The following is an 18,207-nucleotide window of genomic DNA, read 5'->3' as shown; positions in this document are numbered from 1 at the left end:
TGGAGGGGAAGCAGGTCTGCCTTACATTGCTGGAAAAGGAGGAAGAGAGCAAAGGGGAAGGTGCCACACACTTTGAAACAACCAGGTCTCATGAGCACTCACAACAGCAAGGGGGAAGTTCCCCCCAACACATGATCCAATCACCTCCCACCAGGCCCCTCCTCCAACACTGGGGATTACAATTTGACATGAGATTTGGTCAGGGAGGGACACAAATCCAAACCCTATCAGGTCCATTATCCCTATGCTTTCTTGTGGGGGTTGTGAATTGGCTAGTTTAAAGAAAGCACATGCAAAATGGGGAGTTATATGACTCTGGTGTTGACCATTAGGTTCTATCCACATCTGATCTGAGGTCACACCTCATAGGGGACCATGAGAGAGAAAGAAAGAGAAGAAGTGTGAGTCTGGCTGGAAATGGTGGTGAGGAGAGATACAACACCCTTGATGACTACACATGCCCAGACAACTGATGGCAGCCCACAGTGAGGGCAGGGTGGCCCAGGTAGCCCTATGCTCAAGGCATAGCCCTATGCTCAGGGTATAGCCCAGGGGCCCCTATGCTCTCACCAATGCATGTCTATCCACAACACTGCAGAGATCTGGTGCTGACCCAGGCTGGACTTGAGCCCCCCACTTCCTGCCCAAAAGTCTAGTCCCTACCATTTACTCAGGAAGTCATTCAGGATCTCAGCCCAGAGGACTAAGTCTTGATCTTTCACTCCATAGGTTGGGTTTCCACTATTCCCTTCACAGGCTGTGTACTCTCTTGGCCAAGGAGAACTTTTGGAAGCAGCTGCCATGAACTTGCAGGCTCACTAGTGTTATAGGACAAAGAGGTTTTCATGTGCTTGCTGGGCAGTAACAGCCCCGTTACCCTGAGACGACAGTGTTTGCAGCAGAGAAAGAGTTTATCAATTACAGGGCACCAGGAAAGGAGATGGGAGGAGACTCTCAAATCCACCTCCCTAGAAGTTCTGGGCTGGGATTTTTAAGACCGTGGAGTGCAAGGGGCTGGAGAATTGGGGCCACTGATTGGTTGGGGTTAGGGAGACAAAATCATCAGGATGTGGAAATTGCATTCTTTGGTGAGTCAGCTCCTGTGGCATCCTTCAGACCAGCTGAGTCAGTAGCTTCATTGGTATGCAGGACCTCAAGGAATATCTCAAAGGGGAAAACTTAATGTTTCCTTTTTTTTTTTTTTTTTTTGAGACGGAGTCTCGCTGTGTGGCCCAGGCTAGAGTGCAGTGGCCCGATCTCGGCTCACTGCAAGCTCCACCTCCCGGGTTCGCCATTCTCCCGCCTCAGCCTCCGAGTAGCTGGGACTACAGGCGCCCGCCACCACGCCCGGCTAGTTTTTTGTATTTTTTTTTTAGTAGAGACGGGGTTTCACCATGTTAGCCAGGATGGTCTCGATCTCCTGACCTCGTGATCCACCCGCCTCGGCCTCCCAAAGTGCTGGGATTACAGGCTTGAGCCACCGCGCCCGGCCAATGTTTCTTAATGTTCAAGTTGTTATCTATGGAGTAGTTAAGGGGAATTATAATCTTGTAACAGGGTTCACAGGTGTCTGAGTCTTTGAATGCAAGGAATTTTTAGCTTATCTATGGTGGCAGATATCACGAAAATCGTGCAAAGACCTTTTTCCTTTTTTTTTTTTTTTTTTTTTTGCTCATAGGCTATCATTAGTGTTGGTGTATTTTACATGTTGCCCAAGACAATTCTTCTTCCAATGTGGCCCAGGAATCCAAAAGGTTGAACCCACATTGTTTGAAGACAATCAGCACAAAACAACTATAAGAAAGTGGGTCAGAGAGCAAGATGATGGAATGATTAATGTTGAATGTGCTGCAACCTTGGCTTATTTTCGTTTCTCCCTTCTTCCCTGATACAGTTTTTAAAGTTTATAGGAGTGGTTTCACTAACCTGGGAGATTTCCACCCATGGCTTCTCCAGCAGATTCTCACTCTAAAGGTTGGAGAGCAGAGGATCTTGCTGGGCAACTCCCCAAGAAAACAAGAAAATTTTAGCGCCACCCTTGTCCACTTGATTCTGGGCAGCCCAATATCACTCTTCTGCCTTCCCTATCGTGGCCCTATCTGGAGGCTTTTTTCTCTTCTCCCTAACGGAGCATACGGAAATTCACAGAACTGACTCTAACTGTTCAGGCCACAGTCACTTGAAGATCAGTAAGGTAATTAGTTTCCAGCTATGCGTGGCCATACTTTGGGTGTCAGTAACACTACGGAATGATCATTCCATTTGGATTTGTAATCTTTGGGAACATCAGAAATATGGCCCTGGGAGCATGCTGAGCTTCAGAGAGTCTGAAATAATGTCTCAAAACTTTGGTGATCATTGCTGGATACCTCCAGAGATATAGCTACTTCCCCACCTCGGAGCCTGAGAATGAGGGTTATTCAAGAGGGTGTGGCTGCAGGGGGAAAGCTCTTCACGGCATGGAGGTGTGAGATCTATGTCACCCTTACCCAGAATGCTCTGCTGAGTGGCAGCAGCGCTTATCCAATGAAAGCACAGAAAGATGGGTGATTCCGGGTTTAGGGGTGAAGATGGGGGCAGGGTTTCCTGTCTTGCTTTGTGGCGGTCATTTTGGCTGCCTTGCAGCTGTTTCACCCTTTCAGAAACTGCAGAGGACTGGGTCAGGTCTGAGGAAAAAGGAGGCGAAGGCAACAGGAAGCCTTGTCCCTAGCACACAGAGGTAAGACTGAAGCTCTGAAGCTAGGCCAAGGTGCCACCCATTGTGATCTCGTGTCAGTGCTGGGCTGGAGGCTGCCATGTGGCTGTCCCCATCCTAGTCACCTGCAGTTTCTGGCACCATTCACCCACAGGCTCGCATCACTGTGGCTTCAAGTTGGTGCTGTGTCCCTTGGGCCCTCACCCGCCCGACTCCTACTTTCAAAACTTAAGCCCCACATTATGAGAGCCTGTTCAGGTCACTTCAGTCTAGGCCCTGGTGTTTAGGCTTGGGGGAAACGGGAGAGCTCATGGGTGATGAAGCCATTTCTGAAAGGCAGTGTGGTGAGTCACAGAAGATTGTTACAGACTGAGGGATCAGGATGTGCAAAGGCTTGGAGGGGCAACTGGGCTGGCCTGGGGGCTGTGTGTACACAGAGTAGAGTGTGAAGAGAAGTCACACCTACAGTGACAAGAAGGTGTACCTTGATTTGTCACAGAACCAAACTGGGCCCGTTTGCCCATATACAAAGGAAAGCCAAACACCAGAAACCCAAACACCAAAGCACTGGGTTTTTGCAGCAATAAAGGTTTATTAAGAGTCAAGGAGACAGGAGGCCAGTCTGTCTCCTCGTACTAGCTTGGCCGCCATACACATGAGGGAGAGATTTTGCGGTGGGGTTTTGGGCTGGACAGTGATTGGCTGGAAGAAAAAGAGGTTTGGAGAGTCCCTTGGGCATGCACTGTTGCCCCTACATGCTGCTTTACAGGTCATATGTTCAGAAAATGGTGGTAGCATGATCTGGAGGTGTTTTCAGTCCTCTAACCTCAAAAGGTCACTCATCTGATGAGTAAGTCTATTCTGTGCAGACTCCAGTCAGCCATATTGGTCCCAAGCAGTCTCAGCTCATCAGCCAACTTTATTGCAAACAGAGGGGACTGTAACAAATGATTTACTTCTCCACTGTTCTGCAAAACAAGCTCAGGAAATTTTGCTGGTTAACAAATTCTCTACCCCTGGGGCACGGTTTCACTTTCTGATGGTGCTTGGAGCCATGCAGGGTTGCGAACAGAGGAGGAACACAGTCTAAGTTAAGGGTTTTAAAGTTTCCCAAAAGTTGCTTGGAGGAAGAAGACTGGATGAGGCGCAAGGAGGACAGTGAGGTACAGGGAGATTGAGTACTTGTTCAAAGTTAAAAACAGGTAAAAGGCATTATTGAGGACTAAAATACAGAGATTGTACCGTCAGTCCAGTGTTTCCACCACTGGGCGGATGTTCAAGAGAGGCCTAAGCCCATGGAGCCCTCCCATAGTTGCCTGCTTCTCGAGGTCTACCTCTTCCCACAGGTTCCTGTGGCCACAGAAGTGCTTATGGATCATACACAGGTGAGTGAGCCCTCACTGGTCCCAACCTTCCATCCACGTGTCTATGGGATTGTGGTGCCTTGAGACTCAGCCTGTGTGTGACTCTTCTAGCCCTTGAGCCTGGGGATGCTTAAGAAACCCCAAGCCCAGGGTCCTGGGCCAGAGGGAGTATACATAATAGTTCCTTGTGTATATCTAGCAACTGATAGAATGAGGTGTGGAAGGTTATCCTAAGCACAGGTACCACCATCTCCAAATGCTTGAAGGTAAGGATTAGAAGGGAGTGTTCAGAGAATCACAGATCTCCTCTCTTTGTCGCTAGCAGGAGAGTAGGGGCCAGATCTAGAATGGCAATCTGGGAAGTTGGGTGGTTTCTGGAGATGATGGGAGCAATGGCATGGGAACAATGAGGTGACATGACTCAGGTCTTAATAGGCTCCCTCTGGCTGCAGACTGAACACATTTTGAGAGTGAGGGAGGAAGCAGAAAGATCAGGGATGAGGCTACTGCAATAGTCTAGGTAAGTGTTGGTGGTATCCGGATTCCAGATCTTTTTTTAAAATAGGGCTGAATGCCGGATTTTCTAATGTTGAGGGTGAGAGAAAAAAAGGCAGCAGCTAGACACGGTAGTTCATGCCTGTAGTTCTAGAACTTTGGGAGGCCAAGGCAGGTGGATCACAAGGTCAAGAGATTGAGGCCATCCTGGCCAACATGGTGAAACCCTGTCTCTACTAAACATATAAAAATTAGCTGGGTGTGGTGGCACATGCCTGTAGTCCCAGGTACTCGGGAGGCTGAGGCAGGAGAATTGCTTGAACCCAGGAGGTAGAGGTTGCAGCGGGCCGAGATTGTGCCGCTGCACTCCAGCCTGGCAACAGATTGAGACTCCTATCTCAAAAAAAAAAAAAAAAAAAGAAAAAAGAAAAAGAAAAAGGTAGCACTTAGGGATTACTCCAGAGTTTTGGAAGGAAGTGTCACAGGTGAGCAGTGACTATCTGGGCCAGTGGTGTGGGAGTAAAAGAACTTACCAAGACAGTTGTAGGTAAATAAAGGCAGATTTATTAGAGAAAGTAGGAAGATACGTTGCCAGGGAGGGAATAGGCAGGATCAGCAGAAGAGAAGCTGACTGCCAAGAAACAAAGGTTTGCTTGAGATTCTATAGGATAGTGTTTATGCTGTGTGCTGAAGAAGGTTTTGTGTAATACTGATAACGCTATGGTTGCAGTGAGCTAGCATGCAAGTGTCTGGTGATAGTTGGGCACGGAAGATTGTGAGTTATTTGTGCAGGAGGGCTGTGTGTCCTGGACCATGAAGAAAGGTAGACTTAGAGCTTATCTGCTTTCTCTTTTTGGTTTCTCCTAGTCCCATCAGCCTGACTCCTTTTGCCTAATTAAGACTCCACAGGAATGAAGGGGAAGTTAGTAGTAAAAGTAATTTTCAGTGGGTATATGTGAGTTTTGTTTTGGCCATGTGAAGAGTGAGATATTTCAGAGAACACTGAGTGAAGACATCAAGTGGACTCATAGACACAAAGGTCTGGAACTCTAGGGAGTCATTCAGAATAGAGACCTCCAGAAGGTGGTGGCCACTTTGTAGACTTGAGGTGAAGCTGTGCATCACATTTAGAAGAAGAAATATTCAGGTCATGATCTTCAGCTTTCAGCTGGCCAAGAAGGAGAGAGTGAGGGCCGAGGACTAGATCTCTTGCTTGAGCACCTGGTTGGGTGTTATGGGCATCACAGGCACATCTGAAGGGAGAGAACTGAGCCTGAAGGGCAGGTTTGGGGAAATGAGGGTCTGGCAGGAGGCCAGGGCTTCTAAGGGAAGAATAGACATTCATGTGGATACAGAAGCATAGGAGTAATTGAAGAAAGATGATACTGAGGCCAGGGCCTTTACTTCACAGCTCTACAGACTCACCAAGCTAGTGGATTAGTACAGGGGCAAATGTAGTTGTCTGGTAGAGGCACTAGGACGGCAGCGGTTTGCGGGGAGGTATCTAAAACCTGCATATTTTTCTGGATGACTGAGATTAATGAAACAGAGCCAGAAGAGCTTTCATAGCAGGATTAAGGGTTGCCCCTGGCGGTGAAAGCCATTGGAGGTCTGGGGAAGTACTAGATTCTGTTTGAATTGCCAGGCACGTTCTTGTTGCCATGTGGTGAGTAGCATGTGGGGAGGCTAGGGAGGGATCTATAGTTTGGGACAGGAAGATAGCAATATCCATGGGATCTGGAGATATGAGAGAGGTACAGCCTAAAGAATGATGTGCACATGGAGAGGGAGTGTGCCCTAGGGCCTTGGTATTGGGGACTTAAGGATGAAGAGTGAGCCCAAGTTTGGTTGTGTTTGGAAGGTACCATCTAGGGGACTTCCTGGTAATTTCTTGGCAAGAGGGTGTGGGGCCCGGTGTGGCAGGCCTGGAACTTAAATGGTGTCTATCTGCCCACCTGCTTCTTCTTGTTGAGCACAGACACAGCGATTAATGGGTGATAGGAGGGAGCAGGCACAAATGACGCCAAGGTCTGATACATCCTCTGGGTTGTGGAGCTTGGGAGGAGTATGAATATGGGGTGGATTTATAGAAAGATGCACTGGGGGTCCTCAAGAGAGAGGCTGTTTATGGTTTCATCCATCCCTATCATAGCAGAGCAGTGTGACCTTTGAGGAAGTGGCCGTGCACTTCTCCTGGGAGGAATGGAGTCTCCTTGATGATGTTCAGAAACTCCTATACTGCAGTGTGATGCTGGAGAACTTTTCACCTCTATAGGTGAGACCCTCACACCCACCCAGATGCTTTAGACTAGACTCTGCCTTTCCTTTTCCCCAAGGACGGATCCATCCTTCTCACATTAGGACAATGGACTCTACTTCTTTCCTCAGTTTCCTGGGTAGGTTCACTGGTTGGTGGGGCTGAGCCATTGTACTGTCCTATCCTCTTCCCAACCAGCCTCAATACCTGCTGCCCCAAAGCCTTACTTGGAAGGGGATCAGGAGTCTTACCGTCAGCCGTTTTAAGCCCACTTTTCCCTTTCCCTGGCCAGGTGACGTCTCTGCCCCAGGTTCTCCCCTCTTTCTCTAGTTAATATATCCCCATGTCTTCCTATGCCAGGAATTGCAGTTACTGACACGGTCACTATTTATGTCCTCCTCTGAGGTTGTTTTTGTGACATTTGGTTTTCTTACCTGTAGTCTGTTGCTCCAAGTTGCCCTGGGCCAGTGCTGGCTCCTCCCTTCTTCAGTCTTTTCCTTTAGTTCTTGCATCATCCAGGTACTATTCTCAGCTGGGGGAAGAGTACTGTTCTCAGCTGGGGCCCTATTAAGTGGCAGGTGAGAGGGCATGACATCAGAGCTGTGTTCAAATCATACCATGAACCAGGCCTGTTCCCACTACTATTTTGGCGCCAATGCCAGTGGTCACACCTCATTTCTACCTTTCTTTTTCCATTCTTGACACTAGCAGCTTGCCATTTCTAGTCAGACTTTTGTCCCAGGGCTAATCCCCAAATCTCTGTATTGCACATTTTACCCAGTCCTGTCCACTGCTCCCTCTCAAAGTGTTCTCCAACACTGGCCCACACATACTGTGTTATGAGATGCACACATATTCTTAAGTAGTCTTTGAACGTGAGCCACTCTGTTGCAGTTGGATTTTCTTGGGCCTGGACATACCTTTCTGCACACGTCTCGTGTCATCAGCAAAGATAAGTACCAAAAACCATTGGCAGAGGGGGGAGTTGTAGACCCCACCTCTCCTCTTTGTGCTGCACCTCATCCTTGTGTCCTTTGCCTAGTGAGGCTTCCCCCATGCTGTGACCTTTTGAAAACTATGAGTTCATAACAGCTGCTTCCTCAATCCGACCCAAACTCTCTCCTCCTGAAAACAGTCCTGGGAACTCACACAGACTCATGCATTGGTGTGCAGATACACATTTGTGATGGCAGTGCCCCTTCTCACCAAAGTCCATGTGCACTTCACTGGCATGTCATTGCTTTCAGGTTATTGGCGTGAAGTGAAAGATGAGGAAGCACCTTCTCGGCTGATATTTTCTGTAAAAGAATTGTCACAGGTCAGAGCCCCCCGAGGCCCTTTCCTCAGAAAGCCCACTTCTGTGATACGTATGTCTTGATCTTGAAAGACATTTTGCCTTTTGCTGAGGACAGGGGAAAGTATCCCAGGAAGAAATCGTACACTTAGGGGCATGTGGGAGATGATCCTTTCAGTAAAGAGATGTAGATAGGAGCTTGTTCGTGAACGGCTGCAGATTTCTTGTGCCAAAGAAGTCCTTTACCTTTGAGAAGGTTGGAAGGTACTTTCTGGTTGGCTCAGGACTTCTCCAGCACCAGGCCACACATAACAGGAAAAGCCACACAGCACCACTGAGTGTGGGGCAGCCATTTACAGTGAAAAAGTCATGAGAAGTGCAGCGAATTCAGGAAATCCATGAACTGCAAACACACACTTGTTCAGCACCAAAGAGTCTACAGTGGAGAAGGGCTTTATGAGTGTAGGACATATGTGAAAGCTATCAAATACAAACCCTTACTTGTCAAACACCAAAGAGTCCACATCGGGGAAAGGACTTATGAGTTCTGTGAATGTAGGGAAAACCTTCAGCTGCAAATATGGACTCGTTCCTCACCAGTCAATTCACATTGGAGAAAGACCTCATTAGTGCAGGGAACACGGGAAATCCTTTAGCCAAAGTTCCAGTTTTACTGAACAACAAAGAATGCACACTGGAGAAAGGCCTTATGAATGCAGCAAAAATGGAAAATTCTTTGTCCATGTACACAGAAGTATCTTCAGGGATGGATTAAATGAATTTAGGAGCAACAGATATTAGAAATGCTTCACATCCTTGTTACTGTGATAGTGGAAGGGTATGAGGTTTACCCACATAAACCATGGACCAGAGAGACCTGCGTTCAAATCCTGCCCCTGCTTGTTAGATTAAGATACTCTGGACAACAACAACGTCCTCAGATCACTGACTGTGATATGGAGAAGGTGCTCATGTTTACCGCAGAGATGTGGAAGGATTGATAAAAGTAGCAAAAACACATTGGGTCAAAATAACTGATTAATATACATCAAGTGCTCTATTTAGGGCTCTATTGGAAAAAGGTAAACAACATTTAAGAACAGGTGGGTAATATAAGTAGAACTGCTAAGAAAAGCTCAAAAGGAAATGCTAGAAGCCAGGTGTGTGGTGGCTTACGCCTGTAATCCCAGCACTTTAGGAGGCTGAGGCAGGCAGATCACTTGAGGTCAGGAGTGCAAGACCAGCCTGGCCAACCCCATCTCTACTAAAAGCGCAAAATTAGTAGGGCGCAGTGGTGCATGCCTGTCATCCCAGCTGCTCCGGAGGCTGAGGCAGGAGAATTGCTTGGACCTGGGAGACAGAGTTTGCAGTGAGCCAAGATCGCGCCACTGCACTGCGGTCTGGGTGACAGAGCAACACTCTGTCTCAAAAAAAAAAAAAAAAAAAAAAAGGAAATGCTAGAAATAAAAAACATTGTTAACATAAATGAATGCCTTTGAAAGGCTCATCAGTAGACTGGAGATAGTGGAGAAAAGAATCAATGAGCTTGAAGATATGTAAGTAGAAACTTAGTACAAATTAAAGATATGAACTATCAGATTGAATAAAAAATAAGACCCAACAATCTTCAAGAAATTCACTTTAAATATAAAGATACTGGTAGGTTAAAAGTTAAGGGGCAGAGAAAGATATGCCTTGCTAACATTCATCAAAAAAAAAAAGCAGGAGTAGGCCGGGTGCAGTGGCTCACACCTGTAATCCCAGCACTTTGGGAGGTCGAGGTGGGTGGATCACAAGGTCAGGAGATCAAGACCATCGTGGCTGTCATGGTGAAACCCCATTTCTACTAAAAATACAAAAAAAAAAAAATTAGCCAGGCGTAGCGGCATGCATCTATATTCCCAGCTGCTGGGGAGGCTGAGGCAGGAGAATGGCGTGAACCTGGGAGGAGGAGCTTGCAGTGAGCTGAGATTGTGCCACTGCACAACCAGCCTGGGTGACAGAGTGATACTCTGTCTCAAAAAATAAAAATAAAAATAAAAACTAAAGCAAGAGTAACTATATTAGTATCAGACTTCAGAGCAAGGAAAATTTCAGGGGTAAAGAGGGGCAGTACATAATGATAAAGTGGTCAATTCTCCAAGAAGATATAATAATCCTTAATGTTTATGTACATAACAGAGCATCAAAATATGTGAAGTGAACACTTAAACTCACCAGTGAGAAAACAAAACAACCCAAGGCGTGGTCAAAAGATCTGAACAAATACCAGAGAAGATATACAAAGGGCAAATAAATATGTAAAGATGCACATCATATGTCATTAGGGAATACAATGAAGACATTAACAAGACATTAGCCTACACATCTATTAAAGTGGCTAAAATCTTAAAAATTGACAATACCAAATGCTGACAAGTATGTAGAGTGAAGGAACTCTATAATTGATACTGGGAATGCAAAGTAGTATAGCCATTGTTACCAACTGAATTGTGTCTCCCCCAGTTCAGTAGATAATAGTGGCTCTGTTCTTTTGGCCCTCCATCCTCTTTTTCTGGCTTGCAGATAGTTGCCTTCTTGCTGTGACTTCACATGGTTCTGTAGGGTAGACAGGGAAGAGAAAGTAAAAGGGGAGGCCTCAATCTTTGATGTCTCTTCCTTTTCTTATATGGACATGAGTCCTAGCAGGTTAGAACACCACACTTATGATTTCATTTAACCTTAATTAGCTCCTTAAAGGCCCTTTCTCCAAATATAGTCACATTGGGATTAGGGCTTTGTATTTTGAACTTAAGATCACGGAGAAACTTGCATATGGATGATGATTGCCAATTTATTCATAATTTCCCCAAACTGAAAGCAACCAAAATGTCATTCTGTATGTGAATGGATAAAAGGATAAAAAGGAAATAAAAACTGGCTGCACATCCACACAATGGAATATAATTCAGCGATAAAACAAAATGGGCTATCAAGGCACCAAAAGACAGAGAATTCTTACACACATATTGCTAAGTGAAATAAGCCAGTCTGAAAATGCTATGTATAGTATGAGGCTGGGCATGGTGGCTCACACTGGTAATCCCAGCACTTTGGGAAGCTGAAGCGAGAGGATCACTTGAGCTCTGTGAGAGGATCACTGGGGCTCTGGACTTCAAGACTGGCCTGGGCAACGTGGCAAAACCCCGTCTCTACCAAAAACACAAAAATTAGGAGGATGGGGTGGTGCATGCCTGTGGTCCCAGCTACTCAGGAGGCTGAGGTCGGAGGATCACTTGAGCCTGGGAGGTGGAGGTTGCAGTGAGCTGAGATCATGCCACTGCAACTCCAGCCTGGGTGACAGAGTGAGACCCTGTTCCAAAAAAAAATAGTGCTATGTATAGTGCTATGATTCCAATTATGTGACATTCTGGAAAAGACAAACTGTAGATACAGTAAGAAGATCAATAGTTGCCAGGAGTTTGGGGGAGGGTTGAATGGGTGAAATTCAAGGAATTTTTATCACCATGAGGCTACTCCCTATGATACTGTTTGCATTTGTCAGAACTCATAGACCTGCCCAACACAGAGTGAATCTTAATGCATGCAAATTAATGTAATAAATTCAGATGTTGAGGGGATCCCAGAAAATAATTTAGGCTGTCACACGAGAATCTATCTGTATTACAAATGTATGAGGCAACTTCACAGAGGGAGTAGAGGGAAAGGTGCTGACCTAAGTAACTTTAGAAATGAATGGAGTCTGTAAGACTAAAGGCAAAATAAATTACAAATATGCAGTGTACACTAGTTGATAAAGTTTTTCAAATGAGGGTACAGATTAACAATTCTGATACTGCTATACATGTATACTGGAATTGAACTATTAAATAAATGGATGCTGGACAGTGGGAGCCAGGTTTTCACTGTTGGAGTAGGAATTTACAGATTAGCAAGGGGAGGATGCTAGAATGATCTATGTGGTACCAGATTAGAGTTGGAATCATCAGTAAGAATACATGTTTAAGTTAATATAGCTACAGATGGCATACACATGGTTAGTATATACACATACATTTATTTGCTGTGTCGCCGAGAAGACCTCAAAGAAATTGTACCCCAGTAGCAATGAGCACATCTGATGCCTAAATCTTGATTGTAATGCATTTATCTAATAAAATTGTAGGGAGACCCACTGAAACTATTGCTACGGAATAAAAGATGAAATGCTCCTGATTATTGTAAAAACAAAATTGCATGCAGGATTGTGTAAAGACAATGCAAGGTTGGGCTGCCAGAATTAGCCAACAGCATGTGATGTGCTTCCCCCTGCAGAGAGCCTAAAAATGGATGTGGAGTCAGGGAGGTTTCACATCACCAAGATTCCTATTCCAGAAAAGCAGATGTTCATAGCTCTGGGAATGAGATGTGACCCTTGTGGAGAGCCTATAAACAGATGCATGAGGGGCACCTGTTCATATGGATGAGATACGGCTATAAACACCCTTATCTTGCCATGGCTCTTCTAGGACTCTTTAGGGTTAAGACATACTCCCTTCTGAGAATGTGTGGTCTAACTGGTTGTCTGGTTTCACATCCTGCTTCTGTTGATTGTTTGCAACCAGCTTTTGCTGCAATTATTACTACTGATTAGTATCTTACTAAACATAGGTTATGGATAGACTGTGTTTCTGTTTTAAGGCTCTGTTAGAAATTGCTGATGCACACACTATATTGTAAATTCTTATCTCTGTATACTGTACTTCTGCATACCGACATTATGTTATGTTCATCCCCATGTGACCATCTCACCTCATAATCAAATGATCCTAAATTCCTCACTAACCTACCCCCACCCTGACTAAACTTAATAATAAATGCTGGTATATCCAGTGCATTGGTGGCATCACAGGACCAGAAGGTGGTGATCCCCTGGACCCAGCTTTCACTATCTTGTGTGTGCCTTTTATTTCTTGACCTGCTGATCCACCTGGGAACAAACAAAGAGCCCCATTGCATTGCGAGCTCCTGGCCAGATCCCACAATATAAAATAAACCAGGGTCCCTTGGAGAAATGGCTGATTCTAGGACTGGGAAAGAAAATACACAACATGAGCTTGGAGCAACTAGTAATGCCAGAAAATAAGGAAGTGCTGCAAATAAATAAAGAAAACCACAATGATGGGGGCATATCAAAGGGACACAGGAGCCAACCGAAAGGGCTCCCAATGGCCAAAAATAGAGTCGTTTGAGAAAAATAAATGTGTGTTTGTGTGTATAGTATAATGTATAGATACATAAGTATGTATCTATACATTGTATTAGTCCATTTTCACACTGCTATAAAGAACTACCTGAGATTGGTAATTTATAAAGACAAGAGGTTTAACTGACTCATAGTTCCACATGGTTGGGGAGGCCTCGGGTAACTTAAAATCATGGTGGAAGGCAAAAGGGAAGCAAGGCATGGTTTACATGTTGGCAGGAGAGAGAGAGCGTAGGGAGAAGAGCCACACTCTTTCAAACAACCAGATTTAATCAGAAGTCACTCACTGTCACGAGAATAGCAAGGGGGAAGTTTGCCCCATGATTCAATTACCTCCCACCAGGCCCCTCCCGGCAACACGTGGGGATTACAATTTGAGGTGAGATTTGGGTGGGGACACAGAGCCAAAGTATATTAACATATGTATTGCATTATAATCCAAAGTATAAAATATAAAAGTATATGAGTACATACTGATAAAAATAAATGATCAAATAAGTTAATCAGTGGGGAAGAAGAGACAAGTCTTCTGTGCTGAAGAATTCCAAGTAAATTAGGTAGATAGGAGTATACCTCACACTCCTTAAATGTGGACTGTGCATAGTGACTTCCTTTCCAAGAGCACAATATGGATAATTGGGGAAAAGACTAACTTTACAGTGGAGAAGTCTGACAAATACTGCTTCAACCAGGTGATCATTCAACATCAGTAGTCATAAATCATGTTGATGGTATGTACCCTTAATATCATGTGATGAAAATGGTACTCTATTCTTCTTCTCTCAACTACCTCTCCTGAACCCATAACCCCATGAGAAAAACCTATAATCATGAGGAAAAACCGTTAACAAGTTCCAGTAGAAGGGCATCCTACAATATCCCTGATCAATACTCTTCAAAACTGTTAAGATCATCAAAAACAAGCAAACACCACATATCCCCATGTCCACGCTTCACCCTTGGTAACCACTGTTTTATTCTCTATCTCTGTTTTATTCTCTATTTGACTTACCTCTTTTAGAGTCCACATTTAAGTGATATCTTGGAGTACTTTTCTTGCTGTGCCTGGCTTATTTCACTTAGCATAATGTCCTTCAGGTTCATCCACGTTGTGGCAAATGGAAGGATTTTCTTTTTAAGATTGAGTAATATTTCTCTCTGTCTCTCTCTCTCTCTGTGTGTGTGTGTGTGTGTGTGTGTGTGTGTGTAAACCACAGTTTATTTGTCCATCAACAGACAATTTAGTTGTTTGCATATGAACATGGGAGTGTAGAGATCTTTACAAGGTGGTGGTTTCGTTTCTTTGGCTAAATACCCAGAAGAGGAATTGCTGGGTCCTATGGTAGTTCTATTTTTAATTTCTTCCAAACTGCTTTCCACAGTAGCTGCCCCAGTCTATGTTGAATTCAGTAAAGAAGAAAATGGGGAGATGTAAGTCAAAGAATATAAAGTAGAAGATATGTAGGATGAAGAAGTCTAGAGATCTAATGTACAACATGAGGACTATAGTTAATACCGTATTGTGTTTGGGATTTTTGCTGAAAGTATGGATTTTAGATACTCTTGCCACACACAATGAAAGGGCAACTATGTGCAATGATGGATATTTTAATTTGCTTGACTATAGTAAGCAAAAGAAAAAGTAGCAAAAGAATAGATAACATTTCACTATCTATATGTATCAATATATCAAAAGATCATGTTGTACAACTTAAGTATATATAATAAATCTTAAAAAAAATAAGCTAAGTCTGGGAAACCATCACAGCTAAAATCATCCTATGAAGATGTAATTAATTCACTGTGGTATCCCAGATGGGATCATAAAATAGAAAAATTGCATAAGATAAATACAAAGAATGAATAAATATGAATAAACTATGGACTTTAATTGTTAATAATGTATCAGTATTGGCTCATTAGTTGTAACAAATGTACCATACTAATGTAAGCTATTAATAATAATGGGTGATACTGTATGTGTGGGAGGGTGCTAATACGTGAACTCTGTGTTTGCTGAATTCCTCTGTAAATCTGAAACTTCTAAAAAATGTCTTCTGATTACAAATAAGAGAAACACACACACCACAACACAACACACACACACACACACACACACACACACACACACACACACACACACACAGTCCTTACATAAGCCAGTCACTCCAGTGTTTGCTTTTGAAACATTTTAATTCTTACAACAACCTGGTGAAGTAGGAACTATTATTGTATCAGTGGGGAAGCTGACGCTAAAAGAAATGAAGTGACCTCCCCAAGATCATGCACTCTGCAGGTCTGAGTTTCTAGAAGCTGGACTGAAGCCTGGAGGTTTGGATCCAGAGCTAGGACTTTCAAACACTTAACCACAACCCGTGAAGCCCTCAGCAAGGTGCCAACACATAATGAGGACCAGTTAGGCTGAGATGCTACTGCTGCTATTATTGTTGGAAATTTAATCATTATTTCCCCATTCTCTGGCATACTAGAGCACTGACTGTCTACACCTTGCAGTGCCTATGGGCTTGTTCTAACCGTGTGTCATTCTCCAGTGTCTTCCCCATTGAAGGCTTTTCTCTTTGGATCAATTGTACTAGTTCTAAAGGCAACATCTGCCTCTATAATGAGCACAGCACAGAACTCAGCTTACTAGAGGTGCTCAGTAATCACTTAGGTGATTCAGGCCTTGGGTATCTCTGCATCTTTACCAGTGACCAGGCTGCAGGCTCTAATCTCATCCAACAACCACAAGGCTAATGTGTCCATCTCTGTTTGATTTTCCAGGTGTTGTTGATCCTCAAGTACTTGGCCATGATTGCAACCTGGGAGGAAAGGGAGCAACTTGATGAGGCCCAGAAGACCCTGTATGGGGAGATATTTGTGGAGACCTGTGGGCTCCTGGTCTCACTGAGTAAGGCTCACCTCTCTCTCATGTGGGGAGAGCCTTCTTTTACCCTCTCACTCCAGGTCTCACTGATAGAGAAGGCCTCTGGATACCACCCTGACTTCTACCCATAATTCCCTCTGTGATTCTGTCTTACTTCCTCTTTCCTGGTCTCCATGTGTCTAGCCAGGCACCATGAGGGTCCAAATACAGGAACTGAATTCAAGAACTAAGCCAAGAATTAAACCAAGCCCACACTCTCATTTTAATACCTAGCACAGGCTGGCTTCAATGTCAGTTCCTTATTCCCAGATAAAATCTTAATGGTTAAGATTTGATGAGTTAGGTGTTCCTACAACCCAGTTAGCAGGGGCTGTGAATGATAGGCCATTCTCTAAAAAATCCATGAGTCAAACAGGCCATCTGGCAACTTTCTATACTACCCAGTCTCCATTAAAAGGCTTATTTTTTCCCCAATACCTACGCATCATCCCTTGCTTCATAAAGCCAGGGTCACAATCCCCCATGGGACAGGACATTATATTGAATGGATATCCTGAGAAAGCAATTCCTTTTTTCCTTCCCTTTCCTGCTTTCTGCTTGTTGTCAGTCTTGGTTTGATGAGTCTTTGATGCCTCTCCTAATTTTTTTTTTTTTTTAATTAGACGGAGTCTTGTTCTGTTGCCCAGGCTGGAGTGCAGTGGCATGATCTCGGCTTACTTTAAGCTCTGCCTCCTAGTTTAACGCCATTCTCCTGCCTCAGCCTCCCGAGTAGCTGGGACTACAGGCGCCCACCACCATGCCCAGCTAAGTTTTTGTATTTTTAGTAGAGACGAGGTTTCACCATGTTAGCCAGGATGGTCTCGATCTCCTGACCTCGTGATCTGCCTGCCTCAGTCTCCCAAAGTGCTGGGATTACAGGCAACCTCTCCTAATTTTAAAAATTTCGCTTTTAAGCAGAGCGAGTAGTCCCCAACTCATAGTAAGGTAGGACTTGTTCTCCAAGCACTGGACCCTGCTGATCAAAACAGGATCTGATCAAAACAGAATGCAGAAAAAAAAAAAAAAAAAAAAAACTAGAACCAAGACCGTGATGAAAATGACCTCTGGCTGCCTTCATTGCTCATTATACATTAATTGTAATGCATCAGCATGCCAAAAGAAACTCCTGCCAGTGCCATGACACTTTGCAAATGCCATGGCAACTCCTGGAAGTTACCTTATATGGTTTAAAATGGGGAGAAACCCTTATTCCCAGGAACTCCCACCCCTTTTTCAGAAAACTCATTAATAACCTGCCCTTTATTTAGCATATCATCCAGGAACAGCCATAAATATAGCAAGCCAAAATTCCATGAGAGCTGCTGCTACTATGCTGCTATGAAGCATCCATTTTCCTGCCCTCTGTGGGACTAATAAACTTCTTTCGCTTTGCTCCAGCAGCTTGCTCTTGAATTGTTTCCAGTGTGAAGCCAGGAACCTTACTGGACTGAGCTCCAGCTCTGGGGTTCACCTGCATCATCCTTCCTGGTGACCACAAAGGGACTAACAAACTGAAGGGACCTGAGGGAGGTTTTCACCCAGACCCCAAATTAAAGACCAACGGGCACCATTTGGCCTCCACAGATGGGTGAATGTCCCCTTTGTTTCCCCTCAATATCATGCTCTTTCCTTTTCCTTTAACTGATTTACTTTCCCTTTCACTCTCTTCTCTCTCCCTTTACCTTTTAGAGTGGACCAGGAAATGGGAATGGGGTCTCAGATGACAGCATGCCTGGCCAGCCATGTCTTTTGTAACCTGCCTTGCTGCCCTTTCTCTCAGACCTTTTCTCTTTACTTTCTAAGGACTGGCCATTTTTCTTTTCCACTTTTAGTGCCAAAATGCATGCTGACATTTATTTTGTGGTTGCATTTGTAGTTTTTGCCTTGGCTATTTATTTGGGCAATTGTTTCTATTCTGTGTACGGCAGGAC

At 44.4% G+C, this 18,207-nt stretch overlaps 2 long non-coding RNA genes across 3 annotated transcripts in view; one reads left to right on the top strand and one right to left on the bottom strand.

Moving 5' to 3' along the window:
* The first annotated feature begins 2,828 nt into the window (after positions 1-2,828).
* Positions 2,829-7,237, top strand: LOC105495565 (uncharacterized). Its single transcript, XR_011617410.1, has 3 exons — positions 2,829-3,039; positions 4,042-4,080; positions 6,707-7,237. It is a non-coding gene; the product is annotated as an uncharacterized lncRNA (long non-coding RNA).
* Positions 5,096-18,207, bottom strand: part of LOC139360210 (uncharacterized) — a 22,283-nt gene continuing 9,171 nt past the window's right edge. Inside the window, exons 2-5 of one of the 2 annotated variants that reach the window (XR_011617408.1) lie at positions 10,588-10,703; positions 7,961-8,109; positions 7,246-7,375; positions 5,096-5,807 (exon numbers count right to left, since the gene is read on the bottom strand). This is a non-coding gene — a long non-coding RNA (uncharacterized lncRNA). The remainder of the gene's footprint in view (positions 5,808-7,245; positions 7,376-7,960; positions 8,110-10,587; positions 10,704-18,207) is intronic. The other variant, XR_011617407.1, reaches the window with a different exon arrangement.

The sequence above is a fragment of the Macaca nemestrina genome, chromosome 20 (assembly GCF_043159975.1).
Source record: "Macaca nemestrina isolate mMacNem1 chromosome 20, mMacNem.hap1, whole genome shotgun sequence".
In the NCBI taxonomy this organism is placed as follows: Eukaryota; Metazoa; Chordata; class Mammalia; order Primates; family Cercopithecidae; genus Macaca; species Macaca nemestrina.
The sequence above is the reverse complement of the archived record's forward strand: the minus strand, read 5'-3'. Positions and strand labels throughout refer to the sequence as shown.